Source organism: Protopterus annectens, chromosome 7.part0 (genome assembly GCF_019279795.1).
Source record: "Protopterus annectens isolate FY-2018-M chromosome 7.part0, PAN1.0, whole genome shotgun sequence".
Taxonomy (NCBI): Eukaryota; Metazoa; Chordata; order Ceratodontiformes; family Protopteridae; genus Protopterus; species Protopterus annectens.
In genome coordinates this window covers 1180204623-1180231831 of record NC_056739.1, presented here as the reverse complement: position 1 = coordinate 1180231831, position 27209 = coordinate 1180204623, and the positions used below count along the sequence as shown (strand labels likewise).

At 42.8% G+C, this 27209-nt stretch overlaps 1 protein-coding gene across 2 annotated transcripts in view; it reads right to left on the bottom strand.

The window, feature by feature from the left end:
• RNF123 (ring finger protein 123) overlaps positions 1–27209 on the bottom strand; it is a 4282987-nt gene that overhangs the window by 952925 nt on the left and 3302853 nt on the right. The gene's annotated exons all lie outside the window — the stretch shown is intronic.

Genomic DNA, 27209 nt, shown 5'->3' with positions numbered 1-27209 from the left:
CGACCGTGGAGTTGATATAGATAATTGCCCCACATGGGGGATACCTACAAAACAGATTTTTTTTTTTTTTTTAACTATTTTTCGGCTTGCCATTTTCGATATTTAATTTCCCATACATGGTCAGCTGAAAAAGACTGTTTAAATGGCTCATAGGTAAACCAAATGTTAGTGGTTTGCTAAAGCTTGTAAAAAATACCAAAGGTAATTTGTGTTTATTACAAAAAATAGATATCTATTTGTATTATGTTACGGCTGCCTAAATGATTACCACTAAAGACAGCTCTTGCCCAAATCCCAAGTAAGATACCTATGTAAGGGAAAAATGTTTTGGGTCCAACTGGGAGGAGGTTTGATGGTCAGTAGCATGACGCACATTAACATCTCTACCACAGCTGTCTGGTATTATCCTCCTGCTATGAATTGACACAGATTCGGGTTCTACAACATAATGACTTTAGGACACTCCAAAATTCTAGCCATCAGTATTAAAGATCACATTTCCTCTAAGCAGATAAAATCCTCATCCCTGTGGTTACTTTTTGGTATGAGACAAGGAGCTGTTTTTTTTTTAAATGTCCCTTGTCTACAATTCATATGTTCATAGGTAGGTACTAGGTTATTGGCCCTAGGGCCTATAAAAGCCTAGCCAAATGGTACCCTGGCTTTTGCCACCCAAGAAAATTATTTTCCTGTGTCCCTGTCAAGCAGAGCCACAGAAGTGATCCCTGGGGTGAATTTCCTATCTCCCATCCAATCATCAAGATTTTTCTTGAAGAGTGCTAATGAGGAGCTTTGTTTGATATGGATAGGTAGTTTGTTCCAGAGTATGGGAAGTCTCTGGGACACAAATCTATCCCTCCAGCATGTTCTGTTTATTGTGGTGAAAAGGTTTAGGTCCCTAGAGTGTGCTAGCTTGGAGGGATTGGAATTTCTTTAAGGGGAGCATGTCCAACAGCTCTGGGTTTGACATAGCTTTGTATGTTAGGCAAAGATCGCCTCTGAGTAGGTGATATGCGACAGAGTAAAGCTGGAGTTTTTTTGAGACAGTCTGCGTAGGGCATTGGCATCTGTTTGAGACCGGTAATCCTCTTTGTGAGATATTTCTGCAGCCTTTCCAGTTGTTGTAGATGTCTTGTGAGGTACATATCAAAAGGGGTGTTGTACTCTAGTTTTAAAACACAAGCAAACACACACAAGTCCAGCGTGAACACTTGCCAATATCCTGGCTCAATCAGCATGTGCAAGAAGGATGTGCTGATGCCATTTTTTGTCCAGTCAACAACTACTTAGCTGCTTAATTGGTAAACAACTGCAAGCAATTAGTTAATTGTCAAAATGTTAATTAAACCAACAGCTTGGCAGAAAACTGCTTTATAACTACTTCCTAATTTATAGTTCCCCAACACATTTTGCCACAGAAAAGAAAACAAACACTGGGGCTTCTGAACATTTACTGTAATTTCTGCTAACTTCCATAAGCCTCCAAAAATGCATTATCAGTGTCATTGTAATGTGGCAGTAGGCATTCACACTAGACTTCTGAATGCTTGCGAGAGTTTTAAAACTAAGTGTAAGGAAAACCAAAAATATTTCTTAAAGGTATTTTAATATACTAAAACACTTGAAAATGATCTTTAATTCTATAGCTGAGGTTAGTACGACAGTAATATCTAATTTTAGTCTTTCTCCAACTCTTATGAAGAATCTGCCCTGATTAATAATATACCACTTATCTACCGCTCCACAAGAAAAGCTATAGAACAGCAAAGAAAGACATTGGCATCACAATTTAAACAATGCTAACAGTTGTCAAGTTATCATAACTGGCAAGTAAGAAAACCATAAAAAGGTTGTCCACCTCACTGGGTTTCCCAGGTAACTCCTGGATAATCTGCACAGCAAAGTAGGTTACTACACTGTACTGTTTACTAGGTGTTGCTCAATACACTGACCTACAGTGGATATAAAATGTTTACACACCACTGTTCAAATGCCAGGTTTTTGTGATATAAAAAATGAGACCACAATAAATCATTTCAAAAGTTTACCCACCTTTAATGTGACCTATAATCTGTACAATTCAATTGAAAAACAAACAAATCTGTTAGGGGAAAAATATAAAAAAAGTAAAAAAATGTACAATAAGCTGTTTGCATTAGTATGCACACTCAAACTAATACTTTGCTGAAGCACCTTTTGATTTAATTACAGCATTCAGTCTTCTTGGGTTGGAGTCTATCAGCATGGCACATCATGACTTGGCAATGTTTGCTCACACTTCCTTGCAAAAGCTTTCCAAATCTGTCAGACGGCTAGGGCATCTCTTGTGCAAAGCCCTCTTCAGATCACCCCACAGATTTTCTATTGGATTTAGATCTGGGCTCTGGCTGGGCTATTCCAAAACTTTAATTTTCTTCTGGTGAACCCATTCTTTTGTTGATTTGGATGTATGCTTGGGGTCACTGTCATCCTGAAATTCCTCTTTATCTTCAGCTTTCTAGCAGATGCCTGAAGGTTTTGGGCCAAAAGTGACTGGTATTTGGAACTGTTCATAATCCCCTCCACCTTGACTAAAGCCCCAGTTCCAGCTGAAGAAAAGCAACCCCAAAGCATGATACTGCCACCACCATGCTTCACTGTGGGGATGGTGTTCTTTTGGTGATGCGAAGTGTTGTTTTTGCGCCAAACGTACCTTTTGGAATTGTGGTCAAAAATTCAACCTTGGTCTCATAGGTTCATAGGATCATAGGTAGGTACTAGGCTATCGGCCTTAGGCCTATATAAGCCTAGCCAAAAAGGTACCCTGGCTTTTGCCACCCAAGAAAATTATTTTCCTGTGCCCCTGTCGAGCAGAGCCACAGAGGTGATCCCCGGGGTGATTTTCCTATTTCCCATCCAATCTTCAAGGTTTTTCTTGAAGAGTGCTAATGAGGAGCTTTGTTTGATATGGATAGGTAGTTTGTTCCAGAGTATGGGAAGTCTCTGGGACAGGAATCTATCCCTCCAACATGTTCTGTTTATTGTAGTGACAAGTTTTAGGTCCCTAGCGTGTGTAGCTCGGAGGGATTGGGATTTCTTTAAGTGGAGGATGTCCAACAGCTCTGGGTTTGACATAGCTTTGCATGTTAGGCAGAGATCGCCTCTGAGTAGGCGATATGCAATGGAGTAAAAGCTGGAGTTTTTTGAGACGGTCTACATAGGGCATCCGTTTGAGGCTGGTAATCCTCTTTGAGAGGTATTTCTGCTGCCTTTCCAGTTGTTGATGTCTTGTGAGGTACATACCAAAAGGGGCATTGTACTCTATAATGGGTCTAATGAGTGACGAGTAGAGGGGAACAATGACCTCTTTTTTCCGGATGAGAAACTTTTTGTGATGAGGTGTGCCACGTAGAAAGATTTCCTGACTACTGTGGCGATGTGATTATCAAAGGAGAGACTACTCTCCACCTGTGTCCCAAGGTCTCTTATCACACTTTCGGTGTTAAGTAGACTACCACCTATGTGGTAGCTCATGGGTACAGAGTTTTTACCAAACCAAAGGGGATGACAATGCCCTTTTTGGCATTGAGCTTGAGGCCATGGCTTTGACACCAGGCATCTGTCTCCGTGAGGCCCATTTGTAGGATGTCCACATCATTAGGAGTTTCGATTATGGCTCCTAGTTTGCAGTAATCTGCAAACATTGTTAGCCAAAGACCTTCTGTGTTAGCCTGTACTTCAGAAAAGTAGATACCAAACAGGAGTGGACCCAGGACTGAACCCTGTGGTACTCCACTTGTCACTGGTCTGAAGTCGGATTTGGAGTCTGCTACTTTCACAGTGTGGGTTCTATCAGTCAGCCAGTTGGCAACCCATCTTGTGACATAGGGATTTATACCTAGTTTAGTGAGTTTATCTATAATTCCAGAGTGGGAGATGGTGTCAAAAGCCTTGGCGAGATCTAGAAAGGCTGTATGTACCACCTTACCCTCGTCTACAGCTTTGGTGACTGCTTCACAAAAGTCTATCAGGTTTAGGAGACATGATCTGCCTTTTACAAACCCGAAATGGGTGGGGTCCAGAGTTTGGATATTACCAATGTCTTTGTGTATAAGATTCATGACGTTACGTTCCATGGCCTTGCAGACCAGGCTCGTTAGGCTAATGGGGCGGTAGTTCCCAGTCCATGGTGGCTCCCCCTTTGTGGAGTGGGATAATCGTTGCTGTGTGCCATTCAGTGGGAACAAAGCCTGAGGTGAGGCTACGATTGAACATGGTGCTTAGATGGGGTGCCAGTTTATTCTGCAGTTCGTGTAGAATGCAGCCTGGAATGTTGTCAGGTCCCCTGGATGCTGTGTTCTTGGCTTTGAAGAGTGTGTTTTTTACCTGTGCAGCCATGATTACAGGAACTTTGCATTCTTCTGGTATAGAGATGGGCCCTTTAGGGAGTGAGAGGGAAGTAAAGTTAGCAGTGAACCTATCTGCCAGGATGTTGGCAATATCAGTTGGTTCTGTATATTTAGTGCCATTGTGCTGTAACTCAGAGCAGATCTGAGTGTTGCCATTGAGATTCTTGACATAGCTATAGAATGCTTTGTGGTTGTCTTTAGAATCTGTGGCAATTTTGTTTTCATAACTAGCTTTGGAGGATTTTATGAGGGATCTCAGCTTCTTACTGAGGCTGACCAGGAAGTTCCTCCAATCTTGGGACTTTACTCTTTTTTTGCAACAGTTTCTTTCTTCTGTTGAAGAGTTTGTTTATGGCAGGGGACCACCAGATTGGCTTCCTTTTTTTGGAGGATAGCATCTTGGTTCTGTTAGGGATAGCACGATCCATGCACTTGTGTAAGTGCTTATAAAGTGCATTTGTGTAGGATTCAGCAGTCATACTTATATTGTCCGTCTGCATGGGTGTCATGAAGTTTGCCACTTCTGTCTTAAGAAGCGTGAAGTTGGCGTTGGAGACATTTTTTACTGTGGCTTCCCAAATAAGGGTGGGGGTGGCGGCGGGATGTGGATGTCTAGGTTGATTAGCTTGTGGTCGGATCTGACCAATGAGGAATTGACCTCTGGTGTGGAACACTGGTCACCCATGTTGGTAATGACCAGATCTAGGATATTGCTGCCCCTGGTGGGGGTGTGGATAAGCTGATCCAGGCGCTGGAATTTATGAATTCCAGAAAACTTTGAGCAAAAGGGTTGGTACATGAGTAGTTTTTTTCCCAGTTAATGGTGTGGTAGTTGAAATTGCCCATTATGAGGGTGTTGGGTTGTACCCTAATATTTTCCAGTGTATCAAGAAATGAGGAGTGGGAATCCTGGAGCATGGTGGGGGATCTCTAGCAAGTTACAATCTGGATTGCGGTCTTGCCTAGAGTTAGTTGCACTTGGATAATCTCAGATGCATTATGCTGAGCAACTAGCCTGGAGGTGTGGATATCCTTAATGAATATGGACACGCCTCTGTCTTTAGTGTTTCGGTCCAGGTTAGGTGGCCGAAAGGTGTGGTATGAATTATAGCCTGGTAATGCAGGGGTGCTCTCTGGAGCCTTGAACCAGGGTCTCTGTCACTGCACAGATGTCGATGTTCTCCATTTTACGGAGTGCCTCGAGTGAATGCATTTTGAGGTTTACACTTCTAACATTGACTAGCATTACCCTCAGATTTTTCTTGCTTGCACCTGTTAAGGTGGGGAATTTGTCATTTCAACCTTGCCTAAAAAAGGCACTATAGGGATGGCAAGAGCCTTAGCCAGTATCCGGAATCCCAAGGGCGACAGGTGTAGGCCATCTCTGGCAAAGCATCGTGGTCCGTCGATCATGTCATCCCAGGCAGACTATTACTGGATCCCCTTAGAATGACACCAGAAGCTTAGCCAAATTAAGTCAATCATTTTGTCCTTATACTGTGGTATCATTCTGGGTGATGGCAGGATGCTACTCAGGGCAAGGGTCATACCTGCCTGGTCTACAAGATTAGAGAGCTCCTCCATGTCTCTTTTCATGTAGTCCAGGGAGGTACATCTCAGGTCATTCACACCAACATGGACAATGACAGAGTCATATTTGTACTTGCTGTGGAGTGACCTGAGTGCATGCGTTATGTGGCGGATCCTGGCACCCGACAGGCAGCTGACAGTAACTTTATCCTTGTTTAGCCTGGTGAGTGGAACATCAGTGTGCCTGACTATAGAGTCACCTATGACTCAGACCATAACACATGTTCCACATTCTTTGGAGAGACGATGTATTGTTTTGCAAATTTTAGCTGGGCCTGGATGTTTTTCTGTGCAAGAAAAGCTTCCGTCTTGCAATCTTACCCCATAGCCCAGACATATGGACAATATGGGAGATTGTTGTCTAGTACACAACCAGTACTTGCCAGAAATTCCTGCAGCTTCTTCAGTGTTGCTGTAGGTCTCTTGGCAGCCTTCCTGACCAGTTTTTGTCTTCTCTTTTCATCAATTTTGGAGGGATGTCCAATTCTTTGCAACATCACTGTTGTCCCATATTTTCTCCACTTTTAGATGACTGTCTTCTCTGTGTTCCATGGTATATCTAATCCTGTGGAAATTTTTTTGTACCCTTCTCCTGACTGATACCTTTTAACAATGAGATCCCTTTGATGCTTTGTAAGTTCTCTGCAAACTATGACTTTTGCTGTATCAGGCAACTGAGTAAATGTCAGGAAAAATCTACTAAGACACCTGAACTTTATTTGAGGTTAATCAGAGTCTCTTTAATTGACAGCAGTTGTGTACTCAAGAAGACTGAATGCTGTAATTAAATCAAAAGATGCTTCAACAAAGTATTAGTTTAAGGGTGTCACACTTATGCAACCAGCTTATTGTACGTTTTTTATTTTTTATATTTTCCCCCTAACAGATTTGTTGGTTTTTCAATTGGATTGTACACGTTACAGCTCACATTAAAGGTAGAAAAGTTTTGAAATGATATATTGTGGTCTCATTTTTTTATATCACAAAAACCTGGCATTTTAACAGGGGTGTGTCAACTTTTTATATCCACTGTAGTTGTGGGAGACCTGACCATCTACTATCCACTCTGACTTGACAAGGAAAGGTTACATCAGCATCTTTATTAGCAGAAAGCATTACAAAATAAAACATGATTGTATACAACATTACTGGTTCAAAATTTTCAATATTTATAAGATTTGGCAGTCCCCACTTACATATTAATCCTTTCACTTCAGAGACTGACTACACTGGTAATATCCTTCAGGTGTCTGTATATCCTACCAAGTTTCTAGCACAGATGGATCACAATTCTATGGGTTACCAATCTTAAATATTTAAAAGTATACATTAAAAATGATAAAGCCCAGGTACACAACATGTATATTTTGAAATGCCATAATATTAAGCAGAAATGTTTCACTGTATCACAGCGACATGTTGTAACAAACTAGTCCCTAGCATTTTATTCTTCCATCTAACAATACTGTTGTTAAATCTAATAACTTAGCAAAGGTAAGTGCACTTTTGACAAAAGTCTTTCAGTTTTCTTTGTGTCAGAGGAATCAAATGCTGTGACAAAAGTATGAAATGTGCTTCACAGCTCAATAATTCAATTAAAGCTACAGTACAAAATGTTCAACCCAGCTACGCAACTTTTAAGCCAACACAGAGAATTCTGTTCAAACTACGGACTGATATGCCACTGCCTTAGTAAGCAGGAAACACCTATAAAGTCTGCTCTTACTGCCAAATGAGGCATATCAAGCTCTGGTTTTGAAGCATCCTCTAATGTAAGTCAATGGGTTACTGTGTATTTAGACATGTCAGGATACTGTTACAAAGTGCATCTGACAGACTAAAAGGGTGAGTCCTTTACAATCTCTACTAGGGACTACTATAATACAAATGAGCAAAGGGCTCACATGTAATCTTTGTTCAGTTACTTATTGTCCAAGCAATACTCCAAATCGTTGGTATTACTGTAGGCCTTAATTACCATGATGATAAGATATAATAAATGATGACTACATGATTTCTCAGTTACAGCATTTGAGACTCAGCTGCTTTTACACAAGAATCTTATGCAGAACAAAACTTCCCTTCAATAGCCATCTCACCCAGTATGGGGTGAAGACTAATTTCCATTATGGCAATGATCATTCCCCTCATAGCTTCTTAAGAATAGTTGTGGCTGCTGTTAATTTCTGTCTCAGTGAGGAATGAGTACGGTTAATTTCTGTCTATAAGGGAGAATGAGCTGTCTTTTCTACGTCTTGTTATCAGTAGCACAACCTGCCATACATAATGACCCACTTTTCTAAATCTTGACCTATGTTGATTGTGCACTGTAAATTATTATGCCCTGTGTGTTACCATTTCTCATCATCATCATAGCTGTAGGTTCAAGCTTTTACAAGCACAATACATTACTGCAAATTACTGTGTAATGTCAATGTTAAGACATGAAAAGTATTTCCAAGTACAATTACTTGTAAAGTACAGTTGTGTAAGGTACTTACAATCTAATACTGTAACATTTGGGTTTACCCTCTTCCTTCTATTATTTTTAGTCCAGCTACATTTTCTCACAGCTGTCCATTACTCTCTGTGACGCCCTACGCTGGTCTCATTCCTTGAAATGCAACTACATCACTATGTGAGGCAATCTGAAAGAGCTAGTATTCCACACTGATTTTCTCTCCTCTTTGACTCCTAAGGGCCCTCAAAGGAAGAATGCTTGTGGCTGATAAATTCCAGTTGCCCACAAAATAAAATATTACACAATGTTTTAAGTAAATAAACTGAGAAACACTTATAAAACAGTGCAGTTTCGATAACAACTGTTTACAATTCACAAAAGAAGGTAGATAGCTTTACTGTTATAGTGACATCCCCTCTTACGATTTACTGTCTTTTTGTTTTTAAATGAGAGAAAAATCTATGTTTTTAACCTGAACTCATGGGTTTTCCTAGTTTATTTTTATTTATTTATTTATTAACTGGGTAGGTAGATTGGGCCATGGACTTTTTTCAACAACAACCCAAGACAAATAGCAACAAGAGGGGGACAAATACACTGAAATATGAGGCATACACTGAAATAATACAATTAGCAACATACACAAATAATATTATGAACAACTTTGTTAAAGGAATGCAAATTATGACAAGTTATCAGTGGTAACTCAAAGGTTATTAGACTGTAATTATCATCTAATTACTTACTTATTTGTTTGCCTTTTGTTAACTATGTGGAATGGCTGTCTCAAGACCCCTTACACAAAAGTTAGTATCTTAGCTGTCTATGCACACCCAGCATATATGTAAAATATATTCTCCCTCATTTTGATAGTTTGAGTAAAAAAACTTGTAGTTCCATGTACTGATTCGGAGTTGCTGATAAATGTAGCATAAATGAGGGATTAGTTGTTAATTAAATCTTTCATTATGGAACACTGTACATGGTGATCTGCCTATGAAATCATGTAATTCTGAAATCCATTTCTCTGATGTTACAGCCGTGGAAAGCAATGTTTTTACTGGTTTCATGGAATACAGGGATGGAGCTCTAATTGCCAGCCAGTGGCTCCAGGTTTGCAGTTCCATGAAGTACCAACTGCATGCTCCTCCCTGAAAGCTTAGACAGCACACAAGAGGGAATTCTAGGTTATGGCAAAATCCTCTTATGAGTAACTGAATGAAGGTTGCATAGTCAGTAGCTCTGGTCTAGTAGGAAACAGGTAACATTGCAATAATTAATCAAGATGGGTGGCAGGGTAAGGGCCTATCTTAATTAAAATGTCTGGTTCACCTGGAGGCAAGAAAGCTTTATGGGGATCTTAAGTACTGAAAAACTTTAATAAAGGCCATTACAGATGGATCTGCTCCAGTGTGAGGACAGGTTGGAAAATAAGCAGAAAATGAAAAAGAAGTTATGTACTCGCCATAACGTTCCATCTGAGTAGCTGGATTTCATTTGTCATCAACCTGTGGGTATTCGGACCTGGATCGGATCCAAGACGATCACTTCACCAGCGTCTGATCCGAGCTTCAAGCTCCTCTCCTTACCCATAATACCCCTCTGTCTCGTTCCTTCCCTCAGATCGAGTTTGCTGCACCATAAACATACGTATGGCCAATGAGACCTTATCATTAAAGGTTCTTCCCAAAACGTAAAGCAAGCATGAAAAGGAGAGCCGCACAGGCACCCCCTTCTACATACCAGAGTAGGATAATAATGATAAATTCAGGGGGAAGAAGGGAGGGACGGTTGATGACAAATGAAGTCCAACTACTCAGAGGGAACATTACAGTGAGTTCATAACTTCTTTATCTGAAGTAGTTGACTTCATTTGGTCATCAACCTGTGGGACAGAGTCCTCAGCTACCAAAGACCTGAGTGGCCCTCATGGAAGCATATTCCGGAGCACCGCGGAACCAAAGGATGCTCTACCTCTAGATATCATGTCCAGTTTGTATTGTGAAATAAAGGTGTGAGATGAAGACCAAGTAGCCGCAGAACAAATATCATCCAGAGACACCCTGGACCAAAAAGCTACAGAGGTAGCCATGGACCTGGTGGAATGTGCTTTAACTTGACCCGGAGGAGAAATGCCTTTCTCTGCGTACACTCTAAGGATACACTGGGAGATCCATCGAGCAATAGACACTTTCAATATTGGTTTGTCCAGAAAAGGTCTAAAGTAAGTAACAAATAACTGATCAGACTTGCGAAAAGCCTTAGTTCTATGCAAGTAGAACCTCAATTGTCTATGTACATCCAACAAATGCAATTTATATTTACTCCTGTTTTGAAAATTCAGAAAGAAAACAGGAAGGTTAATTGTCTGGTTAATATTGGTTTCCGAAGCAACCGTGGGAAGAAAGGATGGATTAGTACGCAAAGAAACCTGATCCTTATGAAAAACCATGTACGAGGCTTTGATTGATAGCACTTGAAGTTCCAGTACCCTCCTAGCCAAAGTAATAGCCACTAGAAAGGCAGTTTTCCAGGATAATAATTGACGGTCTACTGATGCTGCAGGCTTAAAGGGTGGAGAAACCAGAGCCTGTAAGACAAGGGGTGAGTTCCCAAAGAGGTGTAGGATCCTTCCCCGGGGGTCTTAACAGAAATGTACCCTTAACGTAGGTTTTACAAAGTCTAAAAGCAGCTAGAGAAATCATGTTTTCACCAATGTGGAAGCTAGAAATGACAGCCAGCTGAACTTTCACAGTAGAAGAGCTAGCACCCTGATGAAATATATTTGCCAAGAATTCCAACACTGCCGGGACCGGGGCTGTGAAACGATCCAGGTCCCTCTGAGAGGCCCAAACAGAAAAACATTTCCACTCGATACAGTAATGTTTCCTGGTGGATGATTTGTGAGCTGCCACCAGAATAGACCTAACTGGTGAGGTGAAACCGGAAGTCATAGCTATCAAGGGAATTGGAGCAACCAAGCAGTGAGCTTCAGACTGACCAGGTCTGGATGAGGAACCTGCGTGGGGTGCGAGATGAGATCCGGAATGGGATCCAAGATCCATGGAGGAACTACCAGATGAGACCAAAGGAAAGGAAACCAGACTTGGCTCCCCAGCCCGCGAGCTTTCTGAAGAAACTTTGGTATGAGAGGTAATGGTGGGTAAGCATAGAGACCACCAGGAGGCCAAACATGGACTAGAGCGTCCCTGGGGGTTTCCCCCTGCGGAGGTATCAGAGTGAAGAACTCGCTGCACTTCGCGTTGAAAGGAGATGGAAAGAGATCGCAGCAAGGCCGACCCCACTTGACGAAGATCTGCTCCTCTACAGAAGGATTCAGAGATCACTTGTAAGGCATCAGAATAGTCCTGCTCAGTTTGTCCAATAGTATGTTGGACTGCCTTGGAATGTGCATTGCTACTAGAAAATAGCCGGTGGAAATCACCCATTCCCACAATCTCATGGCCTCACAACAAAGGGGGTAAGATCTGGTTCTTCCCTGCCTGTTGATGTACCAGACTACTGACATGTTCTCTGACTGTATTGCAATGGTTCCCAGAGGGAGAAAGGCAAGAAGGGCCTGCAAAGCTAAAAGGACCGCCCTCATCTCTAGGATGTGGATAATCAACTTGGTCTCGTTCAGGGACCACATGCGTTAGACTGTCCTTCCTGAACAATGCCCCCCCCCCACTCTAGCTGGGAGGCATCCCTAGTCACCATGGCTTGGAGAGGGGCTGCATTAAATGGGCATCCCTCGACTAGGTCAGAGGAGTGCATCCACCAGAGTAGAGACTCCCTGCAAGCCCTGCTTATGCATATAGGGTGAGTCAATGGTAGGTCTAACAGCGACCACTGGACTGCTAACATCCACTGCAGAACCCGCATATGTAGGCAAGCACATGGAAGAAGGGTGATGGTGGCTTCCGTATTACCAAGAGCTCATAACACCACCTTTGCAAAGGGAAGACAAGATTGGATGATGTAAGACACATGGAGACGTAAGCTCCGAACTCTATCCATGGTGAGATAGGCCTTCATCTGAACTGTGTCTAGTCGTGCCCCTCTAAATTCCAGAGTTTGGACCAGATTCAGAGAGGATTTGCTTGTGTTGACTGTGGCCCACAGAAGGCTCATTAACCTCAGAAAGTAGTCTCTGGCTTGAGAGAGTAGACACTTGGTGGAGGCAGCAAGGAGCCAATCATCCGGGTATAGGAAGACCTGTATTGAAGCATCAGGTGAGCTGCTACTACTGCCATTACCTTGGAGTACACCCTGAGGGCTGGGTGAGACCAAAGGGGAGGACTCGAAACTGATAATGATTGGCCCCTAGCCGGAAGCGGAGAAACCTCCTGGAAAATCTGTGCATCTTTACATGATAGTACGCGTCCTCGAGGTCTATGGAGCACATCCAATCGTTCTCCTGCAGGTAGGGCAGGATGGACTGCAAGGTGACCATCCAGAACTTTTCTTTGGCAACTGTCAGGTACAAGGTTGAAAGATCCAGAATGGTTCTTAGGTCCCCCATCTTCTTTGGCACTAAAAAGAACCCAGAATAGATGCCTAATACTAACTGGTCTGGGTGATGGGTTGGATGACTTGCTTCATAGGTAGGTACTAGGCTATCGGCCCTAAGGCCTATATAAGCCTGGCCAAATGGTACCATGGCTTTTGCCACCCAAGAAAATTATTTTCCTGTGCCCGTCAGACAGAGCCACAGAAGTGATCCCTGGGGTGAATTTCCTATCTCCCATCCAATCATCAAGATTTTTCTTGAAGAGTGCTAATGAGAAACTTTGTTTGATACAGACAGGTAGTTTGTTCCAGAGTATGGGAAGTCTCTGGGACAGGATTCTATCCCTCTAGCATGTTCTGTTTATTGTGGTGACAAGGTTAAGTCCCTAGAGCGTGTAGCTCAGAGGGATTGGGATTTCTTTAAGTGGAGCACGTCCAACAGCACTGGGTTTGACATAGCTTTGTAGGTTAGGCAGAGATCGCCTCTGAGTAGGCAATATGCGACAGAGTAAAGCTGGAGTTTTTTGAGACTGTCTGCATAGGGCATCTGTTTGAGGCTGGTAATCCTCTTTGTGAGGTATTTCTGTGGTCTTTCCAGTTGTTGTAGATGTCTTGTGAGGTACATACCAAAAGGGGTGTTGTACTACATAATGGGTCTAATGAGTGATGAGTAGAAGGGAACAATGACCTCTATTTTCATGGATGAGAAACCTTTTGTGATGAGGTGTGCCACGTAGAAGGATTTCCTGACTACTGTGGCGATGTGATTATCAAAGGAGAGACTACTGTCCACCTGTGTTCCGAAGGTCTCTTATCACACTTTCAGTGTTAAGTAGACTACCGCCTATGTGGTAGTTCATGGGTACAGACTTTTTACCAAAAGGAATGACAATGCACTTTTTGGCATTGAGCTTGAGGCCATGGCTTTGACACCACGCACCTGTCTCAGGGAGGTCCTTCTGTAGGATGTCCACATCATTAGGAGTTTTGATTATGGCTCCTAGTTTGCAGTCATCTGCGAACTTCGTTAGCCAAAGACCTTCTTTGTTAGCCTGTACATCAGAGAAGCTTCCTTAGCAACTTTTCTATTTCAAGTACTGCAATCTTCCTTTGCATGGGTGGAATGTCTGGGAGGTATTTTGGGGGAAGAGGTGGCACCAAGAAGGGAATGGAATAGCCTCTGAACATGATTTGTAGCACCCAATGATCTGTTGACACAGACTCACGTGCTGTTAGGTGCAACAAAAGTTGACCCCCCCCCCCGACTGCCTCTAGAGACAAGCAGTTGGGCAACTGCTCAGGGCTGCTGCGCATGCCTGTCCGAGAAAGGTAACCCCCTCTGCCTCTGGGGGAAGATGAGTCCTGAGTGTCTCGGGAGTAATGAGATTTTCGGTACCACATCTTCTTTTGCCCTCGCTGATTCCTTGAGAAGGATCTCTGAGGATTAGAGAAGTGGATCCTGATGGCAGACAGTGCCTTCCCATCCTTCTCACTCTGGACAAGTGTCTCACACACGGCTTGCCAAATAGGGAAGAACCATCATAAGGGCCATTAGCAAATGATGCCTTGAAGGATTCCATAAACTGACATAGCCGGAGCCAGGCGTGTCGCCTCATGGCAGTGCTGGAATCAGCAGCCCTTGCTGCTCCTTCGGTGGCATGCGAAAGGAGGTGCATGGACATGTTCGATACAGCTTTCAGACTGGCCATCCGCATGGAGAAGGTCGGTTTATCCTCCGGCGACATGGACTCCATGGGCGACTCAGCCACCTCCTTCACCAGGTCCCACCGAAGTCAAATAACATGAGGCAAATAATTCAGCAACCTTATGGAAAAGGTATCTGATGCGTAAACTGGCTTCCCCAGACAGACCATCACCCATGACTCTCGGTCAGGAGGATGAACCGTAGCACCTTCCTGAGCCAGTTCTTTCTTGGTGGCTGCTGCCACCAACATAGCGTCTACTGGGGACCCCTTACTCCAGCTAGTCCTGTCAGAAGGGAGACTCAAAATTTTATCAGGACGCTTTGGAATAGGCTCCACGGTGTCCAGTTCCATCCATGCTCGTGTAGTAATAAGGTCCCCTAAAGGATCCGTGGGAGGGGACACCCAGGTAGTAGATGGGCCTTTGCGAAAGCCTCCAAGAACACGGACTCATCAGAGGATGGCTTTGGGGTGCCCTTTGGTAAAGGAGTTCCATGATGTCTCCAAAGGAGACATTGGGAGGGGGGGTGACCTGGGGGAGCCTTCCCCGTCCTCCAAATCGGTGTCCTCAGTGATGGACTCTGGGGAGGAGTCCAGGTGCCTCCTTTTGCACATCCATTTGCAAGGGACATCTTCGGTGGGGCTCTCCAGAGCAGACTCACAAACAGGGGGTTGCTCTCCAATGGGTGCTGCCTGGGGCAAATTAAGCATGGGCTGTCCCTGGGAGGACAGGATGGTCGGAGCCGTACCCAGAACTGAGGAAGACTGGGTGGATTCCAAAGAGGAAATGATCAGAGGCCTCGACCCTGTTGAGAGGACCCTCTCCTCCACATCAAAGGCCGAGGGAGAGTGGGCAGCCTGAGAAACAAAGAGAGGAGCCACCCTCCTTGGGTCCAATGGGGGAGTCGGAGCCGAGTCCACTGGCGCCGAGATGCAGAGGGGAAGGCTGTACTCCAATAGACTCAGAGCCAACAGCACCTTCTCGGATCCGACGCCGAGGCTACGGCTCCGAAAGCTCAAATCCGACTCGGTGGGATCCGACATGCTCAAGGCCATGGCTGGAGTCGAGGTATTAGGTACCATTGGCACCGGCCCTCCGACCCAGAGGGCTATCGGATCCAAGGACTCCAAAACCAAGGGCCAGATGGGAGAAGGAGTGATGGGGGCAAAGAAGGGCAGAGAACCCCTGCGCCAGAGGGAGAGGGGTCTGGCAAAACCCTCATCTGGATCTGGGTGTGGATAAACTTCCCATCACCCTGTCCATCTCTGACTCTGAAAGACTACGGGTAGACCAGGATGAGGAAGCCACCAACAACAGCCGGGAGTGCCGGTGAGACGAGGCTCTCTAAGGACCCCAAGACATCGTCAGCTCCGGTGAAAACCTCGGAGAAAGGAGCCGAAGGGTGATGGGCCTTGGAGGAGTTCTAGTCTTAGCTGGAGGCCCTGACTGTTCTGCACGGTCAGAGGACCGTTTTCTGGCCCTATCCTATTGTCGGAGTCCAACAGCCTAGAAACGGGGGTATGATCCCTGGAGGCCTGAGAGGGTGAAGAGACAGTAGTGGACGCTACTGCTGAAGACGAGGTGGGGACATTCATCCCCGAAGCTGGCAAGAGCCATTACCAATTTAGCCCTCTTGTCTTTGAGGGCTCTGGGATTAAATCCTGCGCAAATAGTGCCGGCCATAGATAGGTGAGCCACACCCAGAGTGTGGCCAACGGCTGGTGAAAGCTTATGGCCACACTTTGTGTATTTCCTGAAGACAGGCTTTGGAACATCAGCCATGTCTAAGGACGGCCTAAGAAACACGCACACTAGCCTAACTGTAAGGGAAAGGAAGGGAACACAACACTGACTAAACAAAATATCTTTTTTTTGAACCGATGAGGTAGACGCGGGTGTAAGGAAGGCAAACCAATATTAATAGAAGTTAACTAACAAGCAAGCTGAACACTTACTCAAAAAACACCAACTCACTTGGAGCTCGAGACCACGCTGCTGGCTTGGAAAGCAGCAGACAAGATCTGGGGGAAGGAAGGAGACAGAGGGGTATTATGGGTAAGGGGAGAAGCTTCAAGCTCAGATCAAAAGCTGGTGAAGCGGCTGTCTCGGATCCGATCTGGGTCTGTATAACCACAGGTTGATGACCAAATGACGTCAACTACTTCAGCTCAGACATGCACCTTGATAGACAACTATGCCAAATATGGCTGAAATAAATGGTTTATGTAGTATTTAGTCAAGGAATTGGGTAATTTATTGTGCCTTGGCCTTCTGATGCATCCCAGCAAACAAATCTCCAAGCAACATTTCCTTGTTGTTAGAACTCCTGGTTACTTTTAAAATGACTAAGATTTGGAAAATGAATACCAGTTAAGGAACAAAATCTTAGCCTTTGAACTGGAGGGGTGAGTGTTTTGAAACTGGGATATAACACCTTGCTTTGCTGCTGTGTCAGTGAAGTACAGTTGTGTACACTTACCATAAATGTAGATATTCAAGTGTATTCACTGTTGCAATCATTACATTTGAGTAATTTGCTGGCAGGTTGCCCTCAGTCGGCCTGATTAACAAAGTCTTGGGTCCTGCGTCGGTTGCTGTCCCTTCTTCCATGACGTCAGGGGTATAAACCTTGCAGCCGGTCATTACCTCAGTTTCTCTTACCCTAGATGTCAGGTGCCCCCCGAATGGGGAGCATAATAAAATTTAAAACACAAAAATATGCCTCCAACCAAAAGCAAATACACCGAAAAGGCTTTAAAGCATAGTAACAGAAAGTAGAGGTATAGTCAGAGAAAGACAGGGGGGCTGGAGGGAGGGTACTCAGGACTGCAACAGTGAATACACTCGAACATCTACATTTACAGTAAGTGTACACAACTGTACTATGTTCTTCGTGTTTCACTGTTGCAGTCATTACATTTGGGTAGATTCCCAAAGCTATGGTTGGGAGGACGGATTTATACAGCATTAGGACCAGCTATAAGGCCCTACAAGACAGCAGTGGCAAAGCCAGCTCTGGATTTAGAGAAAATTGGTAAATGATAATGCTTGGTGAAAGTATGAACTGAACTCCAGTTAGCAGTATCTAGAATATCCCTGGTAGGAACACCTCTGAGAAAGGCTGCAGAAGTAGACGCAGCCCTGGTGGAATGAGATCTGATCCCCTGGGGGATAGGTTTTCCATGATGCTTATAGCAGAAATGAATGCAATAGCTTATCCATTTAGAGATGGTTTGTTTTGAAATAGCCTTTCCCTCTGCCCCTGCAGCAAATGCTACCAGCAGTTGTTCAGATTTTCTTTGAGTTTTAGTCCTGTCCAAGTAGAATCTAAGTTGTCTGTGCACATCCAATGAATGTAGAATCCGTTCCCCTTTGTTCTGTGGATTGGGAAAGTTGGCAAATAAATGGACTGATTAAGAGCCACACTGGATGCCACCTTGGGCATGAAGGATGGATTGGTCCTGAGTGACACCCTGTCCGCATGAAAGATGATGAAAGGCTCCACTGCCATAAGGGCCTGTAATTCAGATATCCTTCTAGCTGAAGTGATTGCTAGAAGGAAGGCTGTTTTCCAAGAAAAAAATTTTGAGTCTGCAGTAGCAGCTGGCTCGAAATGAGGCAGAGTGAGTTTCTCCAATACAAAGTTAAGGTCCGAGACAGGGGTTGGAGCTCTCCTGGGTAGTCTCATGTTTTTGGCCCCTCTGAGGTACTGCTTGAGCATAGGATGAGAGAAAATGGGAGGTTCTGTGTTATAATGAGATGAAATGGCTGAGGCGTGGATTCTAAGAGAGGAAAAAGACAGGCCCTTGTGAAGCATCTCAGTTAAGTATTGTAAAATCGGAGGTAAATTGGGTGCTGCTGTGCTCATTCCTTGAGAGTGAATCCAAGCACAGAATCTTTTCCATTTGTCAGCATAAGATTTTTTTAGTACTAGGTGTTCTCGCCTCCAAGATGACATCCATCACAGGTTTGCTGAGGGGATGCTAAGGGTGAATTTAGGTGATTAGCCAAGCTGCAAGGTTCAGTGTTGGGAGCTGAGGGTGCAGAATCTGGTTCTCCTGCTGAGACAGTAAGGAAGGTGTCTGAGGCAGGTGCCATGGAGATATTTGTGACACACTGCGCAGGAGTGGGTACCAGTGTTGGCGTGGCCAGTCTGGAGCAATCAAAATCATTCTTGGTCTGTCCTGTTTGACTTTTAACAGAACTTTGCAGAGTAGAGGCAGAGGGGGAAAGGCGTAGACTGATAGATTTTTCCAGCTGAAGGACAGAGCATCCACTTTCCAGGCATTTTTGTGGGGAGTCCTTGTGCAAAATTAGCCCAACTGGTAGTTCCAGGGGTGGGGCGTAAATAGATCTATGTCTGGGCTCCCCCATTTGCTTGTCAACATGTTGAAAATCCGTGGTTCCAGTCTCCACTCGTGTGTGTCCATGGGATTTCTGCTTAGTCCATCTGCCAGTGTATTTAATTTTCCTGGCAGGAATTGAGCTTGTAGGTGCACTTGGTAGCTCAAGGCCATGTTCCACAATGCCATGGCTAGTCTGCAGAGGGGGTAGGAATGTGTACCCCAATGCTTGTTTATGTACCACATAACCGTAGTGTTGTCCGTCTTTACCATTAGTTGTCCTGGAAGAATGTAATCCTTGAAGGCCGTCAGAGCATTCTGTACAGCTAACATTTCTTTTTGATTGATATGTAGGTGCATCTGATTTGGGTTCCATTTGCCCTGAATGCACTTCCCTGCCAGGTGAGCCACCCATGCATAGTCTGATGCATCTGTAGTTAGGGTTTGGGCGGCAGAGGGTAGCGTGAATGGCAGTCCCTTGTTTTTCTGGTAAGCCTCTGCCCACCACAGGAACTCCAGGCGCAGGCAAGGTATGATAGGAATCATTGTTTCCAGGCTGTGACAATGTTGACTCCATAGACTTTATAAGTACCACTGAAGTTTCCTCATATGCAGTCTTGCATATGGAATTAGAAGAATGCAGGAGGCCATGAACCCCAAGGCTTGCAGTATTTGTTTTGCAGATAGCAGGGTTTTTGTGGCCACTTGTTTGAAGTAAGTTACCAAATTAATTTCCTTTTCTGGCGTGAGGAAAGCCATCTGGGCAGTTGTATTCAAGCTTGCACCCAGGAATGTAATCTGTTGAGAGGGTACCAGTTGTGATTTCTTTTCGTTTATGGTGTACCCTAGACAACTTAGAACCCTTTTTACAAACGCCAGATGATTTAGAAGTATGGCCCGGTTTTCTGCCTGAATTAGACAATCGTCCAGGTATGGATATATTTGAATATTTCTTTGCCTGCAAAATGTAATTACTGGACCCAAGCACTTTGCGAACACCCTGGGTGAAATAGACAGGCAGTGCAGAGAACTGATAATGCAAATAGCCTGCTTTGAAGCGTAGGTATCTTCTGCAAGATTCCCTGATTGGGACATGCAGTTAAACTTCTTTTAAATCTAGATTTGCCAGGCGGGCATCTTTGCCTAACATAGGAAGTAACTGGTGAAGTCAGCATCTTGAATTCTGGAATGTCCAGAAAGGTGTTTAGAGTAGACAGGTCCAGAATTGGATGCCATGATTTGTCTTTTCTGGGTACCAGGAAAAGCCTGGAATAGAAACCTTGTCCCTTTTCCTCTTCTGGTACCAGTTGAATAACCCCCATGTTTAAGAGGGAAAGTACTTGTTTTGGAGCCTCTGCCCACTGATTTGCGGGAAGGTCTGGCCACCTGTTTGGTGTTGGCAACGTGTGGAAATGAAATCTGCATCCCTGGGACACTATATTTAAAACCCATTTGTCCTGGGTTATGAGTTCCCAGTTTTTTGCATGAAAAGCAATCTTTCCCCCCCAAAGGGGCGGCTAGAAGGTAAGTCCTTGGTAATTTTAAAGGAAAGTCATTGAGACTGTTTACCATAGGGGGGCATCTTGTTATTTCCAGATCTGGAAGTGGAGGTCCCCCCATTGCTTAGGTCAGAGTCCCCTGGGACTGAAACCTGGTGCTTTTGGTGTGTCTGGATTTGGCTTGAGAGGATCTGGAAGGAGCTGGAAAGGACCAATTCTTGGTAGGCCAGTGCCTACTAAATCTTGGAGGTTGCACTTGTAAGAAATTTTTTACAGTTTGCATAGATTTAGCTTTATCTTCCATCTTTTTTAAAACTTCTTCAGCCTTATTGCTAAACAGGCGGTCCTGATTTAAAGGAGCATCCAACAATTTTACTTTAACATGATCAGGCAGAGATTGCTCCCTTAAGCCAAGCATGCCTTCTAAGCACAGAACCAGCAACAGCAGCCCTTTATTTTCCACACAGTCAGAAATCAACATCATTTTCTGTTTAAGCAGTCCAATAATATGCTGTTGATATTTTAACATATGAAATTGGCAGTTTAAAGCCCTGAGTGCCAAGGTTGCAGAAGTATAAACCTTTTTTACCCCATCTATCCAGCGCTCTGGGTTCTCTATCAGAAGGAGTAGGATTTTTAGCAGTAGAAGCCTTAATGCCCTTAGGCCCTTGAGAAATGGTTTCTGGATCTGCAACAGGATTTTTGAAAAGGAACTTGTGGGACTCAGGACCGTGTAGTATCTGTCAGGTTTACAAGGAGCTGGAGGCAGGGAATCAGGGGCCATACTGGATTCCAAAAACACATCATCAACAATGTCTAGTACAGGAGGTATAGCCAAAGGCCTATGTTGAGGTAAAAGAAGAAAATCCCTAAGCCTTTTTTGAATCAGAGAATTCCTGACTTTCCCAGTGGAAATGCTCCCGTAAGGTATGTAAAGTTTCACCAAAAGAGAAATCCACAGGGGGGAAGCAGAGGGAATGGAATCCTCTGCATCAGAATCCTCATAAATAGGTATGGACAAATCCAGGTCATTAGAAGAGCCAGAAGAAACATAATCCTGATCAGAAGATTCATAGTCAAGCTCAGGCCTAGGCCTCTTAGAATGGGGGGGGGGGGGGTTGACTCCCCCCAGATTAGAGTAATTAGATCTTCAGCCATTTTGATCATTTATTTTTTAGGCATAGGGGACTGAACATGTGGCCTGGGCGTCGGTTTTTTCGACACAGATCGAGATTTAGGCCTTAGTATTGAAGGTGGAGTTGGTTTGATATGCAAGTCTGTAGGCCTGAATACACCCTCAAAAGCCGGTGCCTGCACAGCGGCTCTGGACCCATGCAAGGTAGAGACATCCGCGGATTCCATAGTTGAAGTATCTTGCGGCATACCGGACTCCGAATGGGTCTCAGTAGAGGCCTGCGAGTCACAAGTAGCGGGTATCAGGGGCTGCGAAAGCGCCTCACTGAGTACCGGCGAACTGGCGACTGGCTTAGGAGAAGCATCGTCGGCAGTTTTGGACCTCAACGGCCTGTCTCTGTCTTTATCTTTGTGTTTTTTCAAAATTCCGGTAGTCGTACGGCTAACCGACATAATTTCTGGATAATTAAACCAAGAACCAAAATATTTAGAGGCAAAAATGTAGCATTGACGGATAGTGCGCTGATTAAATAAAGCACAAAACCGACAGCAAGGTACGTCGTGGTCAGGGCCTAGGCAAGGAATACAGTACAGATGAAAATCTTTATGAGGTATTTGCTTTCCACAAGTAATGCAATTATTAACTTTTACTGACATCGATAAGTAGCAAGAAAAAGTTTCCCCAACGGGGTACTAAGCTTTAAGTTGAAGACTTCGGTTCTGAAACTCGAATATGAAAATTTCAGGAGTCGGCCGACCGGCACTTGCGAACTGCTTCTGCTTCAGGCACCGCACGGCAAGAAAGACTGAGGTAATGATGTCAGCTGCATGTTTTATACCCCTGACGACCTGACGTCATGGAAGGAGGGATAGCAATCGATGCAGGACCCAAGACTTTGTTAATCAGGCCGACTGAGGGCAACCTACCACCAGATTACCCAAATGTAATGAGTGCAAAAGTGAAACACGAAGAACATCAACTTCTGTAGACACAAGGATCATATAGAAAGAATGTTTAGATTTATTAAGAAAGAGAACCAAGTCAGTCTTGGCCAGCAAGCAGCTACTAGGTGAGAATGGCTGTCTTGCTTTACTTTCAGTAACACCTTCTGCATCAAGAGAAATAGCGGAAAGACAGACATTGTGGTATAAGCCAAGGAGAATGAGAGTGAGTCTATTTCCCTGTTTAATGAGGACTAAGGGAGCAGAAGGTTAGGAATGGGTTGTTGAGCTGTGTGTCAAAAAGAACTACTTTAGAATGCTCTAATTCTGTGTTATGTTGTAAAAATATATGGCTCCATCTTCTATTCATGAACTAGAATTATCTTCCTGTTTAAGGAGGAGGCATCTGCTAACTTTTTCAGCAGACCTAAGACATACACTGTTGTGAACTGCAGGTTCTGTTGTGCAGCCCACATAAAATCTGTAATGTATAATGGCAGAGTTGGAATGACCGTATTCTTGCTTGTTTTTTGATGTACCGCATTAATGTTGTGTTTCATGTACTGATTTAGGACACATCTGAATGAAAATAGTATTAGAAGTTGTGAAGAACCTATCAGCTGCTTTAATTTCAAAATTTCAGAAAGCGACATAACATTTTAATTTTATTTATTTATACATTTTCTGACATTTGATGTGAAATTTATACTCACTGTTTTAGTTTGTTAGTGGGGATATTTTGCAGATACCCTAACTGTAATTGACATCAGCTGGGTATAACAGCCCTGAGTTTCTAATGCTTAGTCACAAGTCCACTTGTACTGTGCTGATGAGGCCATAACAAGGCTGAAACATGTATGTCCACAGCTAGTGGGTTTGGTTTTATTGGCCTGAGTTTGTCCATTAAAATGACTAAAAAAGTCATGGGCATTCATAATTGCCATACAGCTGAAACACCTGATGTTCATAAGGATCATTTGCATATATCCCATGTGCCTCTATTACAAGAGGTTTGAGAGGTCACTCAGTGGAAATTCTAGCTTGGATAGAACTTTCATTTAGTTTTTACTGACATTTGATTACTAGGAAAGTCTGACTGAATAGAAGTCCATTTTCAGCGGAGGCCCAGGGAGAAAAGCTCCAAAGTATTACAAAACATTTTAAAAACAATAATTTTACAGTCTTCAAAAATAATACAAAAAAACAAAAAACAAATACAGTATAAATAATTATACCAAATTACACAATATGAAAACACTGTTAAGAACAGACACAAGTTATATGACAATAACTTAATAGTTAGAGAAATTTTAGCCAGTTTATAGAGAAATTTTGGGTAATTAAAGGTAAGTTAGTATAATACAAACTGGAATTGCAAAAGAAAGTGAAGGATGAGCAGGCTTATGTTACATTTAGAGACAAAACCATGGCAGAAATTGACAGAAGTAAGCGAGTGAGTGAAGAAGGGAGAGTAAGAAGATGTAAGGTATGAATAGGCATTTGTTCACATTTTGGGAAATAGTTTATCCTGATGTTGAACAAGAAAATAGCTAGCTTATGGCTAGGAAGACTTTCAGAATGGTTTTGAAGGATGGGAAGGACAGTACTGACCTGATGGACAGAGATCAGGAGTTCCAGGCCTTAGCACATGGTACGAGTACAGACAATGCCTGGCAGATTCGATAGGCTTGTGGTCACACAGGAGTTTCTAATCATGTGTGTGTGTGTATGTATATATATATATACATATATATATATATATATATATATACACACACATATACATATATATATATATATATATATATATATATATATATATATTATTTGATGGTACTTCTAACCAATTTGGGTTTTTTAGTGTGATACAGTGGTGGGTTCTGAGCGTTGTTCAAGTTTTGATTTTTGTGATGCTTGAAGGTTAGCAAGAATGAGAGCACCATAAAGAATTGTAGTGGCAAGTGTAGCTTTAGGTGCATCGATGAGAACATTTTTGGCTCTGCAAAGCATCCCTAGTTTTTGATGGGTTTTCCTCATGTAATTTTGTATATACAGGTCAAATTTAAGATAATCATCGACCATCATCCTTAATAATTTGCTACAATAAGTGACTTCAGTGACTATATTATCAAGAGAGAGGATGTGAATATTTTTTTTTCACAAGAAAGGGATTTCGGGAATTTTTTTTTATGGTTGAGCAGGAGTTGTGAGTTACAAAGCCAGTTGCTGTTAAAGCTTTCGGAGTAATTTTCCGGAGGTGTGCCATTTTGCCAGATGTGCAAATGAATGTGGAGTCACCTGTGTAATGCATTAGGGAGGTCTGTTATGTGGATGTGTGGAGGATGTTAGAGAAAATGTTGAAGAGGAGACCAAAGAAAAAGTCCTGTGGTACACCAGTGGTGAATGGAAGGTATGGAGAGAGAGAGAGGGTGGAGTGCCACTTTACTGACTGTTATTTACTGGATAGGTAGCTTTTGAACCACAGAAGGGTGGGCTGAGACAAGCCTTATGACATATGAAGTAGACGTTTGCTCTGACAAACTGTGTCGAATGCTTTCAACAAGTCTAGAAATAAGGAGGACAGTAGTTTGTTGCTATTTCTAACTTTAATGACAATATCTATACAGGTTAGAAGTGTAGTGTTAGCACTATGGGAAGGACGGAAGCCTTGTTCTGTGGAGGATAGGAGCTCTTCCTGCAGGAGAGTGTTTAGCAATTGTTTTTGAAAACTTTTTCAAGTATTCTGGACAGGGAGGATAAGATTGCTATAGGTTTAACATTAGTAATATCTACTGAATTTCTTCCTTTGTGCAGAGGGATAATATGCGGCTTTTTTTTTTTCCAGAGAGGGAACATGGGTTTCCTGGACTGACCAATTTATAAACATTGAAGCAGGGTAGGCAATGCTACTGGCTGCTACTTTAAGGTATTCACTTGGAAGGTCATCAGCTGACAGAGCATGGTTTGAGTTTAAAAGCAGTTTTATATAAGATGTGGGCACAGGTCTGAAGACAAAAGTGGATGTGGTGATACGTGGCTGCTGGGCAAGTTTAGGATTAGATGTTAGGGAATCCTTGGTTAAACATGCCATACTATTTATGAAATAAACGTTTAGCCGTAATGCAGTTTCAAGTGATGAGTTATTGGGAGAGGGGTTAGAAATAAATTTACGGCCAGGATGCAAGATTTCTTTAATGGCTGTCCAAATTTTTTTATGGTTGTGTTTACTATTATTCTGAAAGGTATTATAGTACAGTTTTTGCCTTATTAATTTGCTTTTTAGTGCGATTGTGAAGCATTCTAAAGTTTCCAAGATATTGTGGTGATTTATATTTTTACCATTCCTTCCATGCTTTTTCTCTATTCTATGTTAGCACTCTACTCTTTTTGGACAGTTAAACTGCATGAATTGTTTTTAGTCTCTTCCTTCTAGGAAGCGCAAGGCTACTCAGGAAAGTAGTACTAAATTTATTTACAGCATTGTCTAAGGAGAAGATTTTTAGGAAGTTCCAATTAACAGATGATAGGTTAGTAATAAACTTTTCTGAGTTAAATGTGGAAAGACTGTGTGTTGTTTTATAAACATTCTGTTTATGTGGATGTGTGATATGACTAGCTTTTTTTTTTTTTTAAAAGCTCTCCAGGTTTTTTGGGTTTCTAATACCACGATGAGAATGGATCCCATTCCTAAATCAAGGTATGATTAAAGTTCATGAAATTAGTATTGTTTCAATCTTTGATGTTAGCCATGAAGTGCTCTTTACAGCACCCGCAATGTGCCCACATATCGGTAAAATATCTAAATACGATTGCAAATACTTTTTTATAAGACCATTGTTCCTACTACTACTGGAATTGTCTGAGTATCTTTCTTCCACATTGCCCTCATTTCTGCCTGCCTAATGTTTTATGACTTTATGTCTCTCTCTACATAAGACACTGTAGTCACTAGATGTAGCAATTTCAATGATCAATGCTACTTTTGTCTTCTTTTCATGGACTACTATGTCTGGTTTTCTTGCATCTATTTTTTGAACTGTTGGTAATGGGTGATCCCATGTGTTATAAACATCATAGTCCTCTATAATGTTTTGTGGATCATGTTTCTAGTGTTTTTCAGCTACTTTAATATTATGTTTGCACAATCCCCAATGCAACAGTCTTGCCACATTATTATGCCTTTCAGTTAACAGTTGTTCTTCCATTAGTATATAACAATCAGCAACAAGATGTGTGACTGTTTCAAATTCTGTTTTACATAACAATGTGTCTGGATATATAGACTGGGAGATTATCACTGAGACAACTCAGACATCATATCTAATGCCGTGTATTTGCTAGGGTCTGATATTACGATCCAGTCAAATAGGGAATTTGATGTCTTGCTATACTATGTGAGGCTATTAATTAGTTATGTGAAACCAAATAAGTTCACGCTAGATGTAGCGGCATTAGAGTTTATGTCCAATCAAATGACATTCACATCATCTAGTAGTAGTACCGCTTGTGGAAATGTTATGGATATCCAATGTAGGCCATCTAACAGCATTGCTGTATTGTCATCAGGAGGGATGTAAAGAACAATAATACATACTTGTTTATAATTGTTTAATTTCAGTAAAGCAATAAGAAGTTC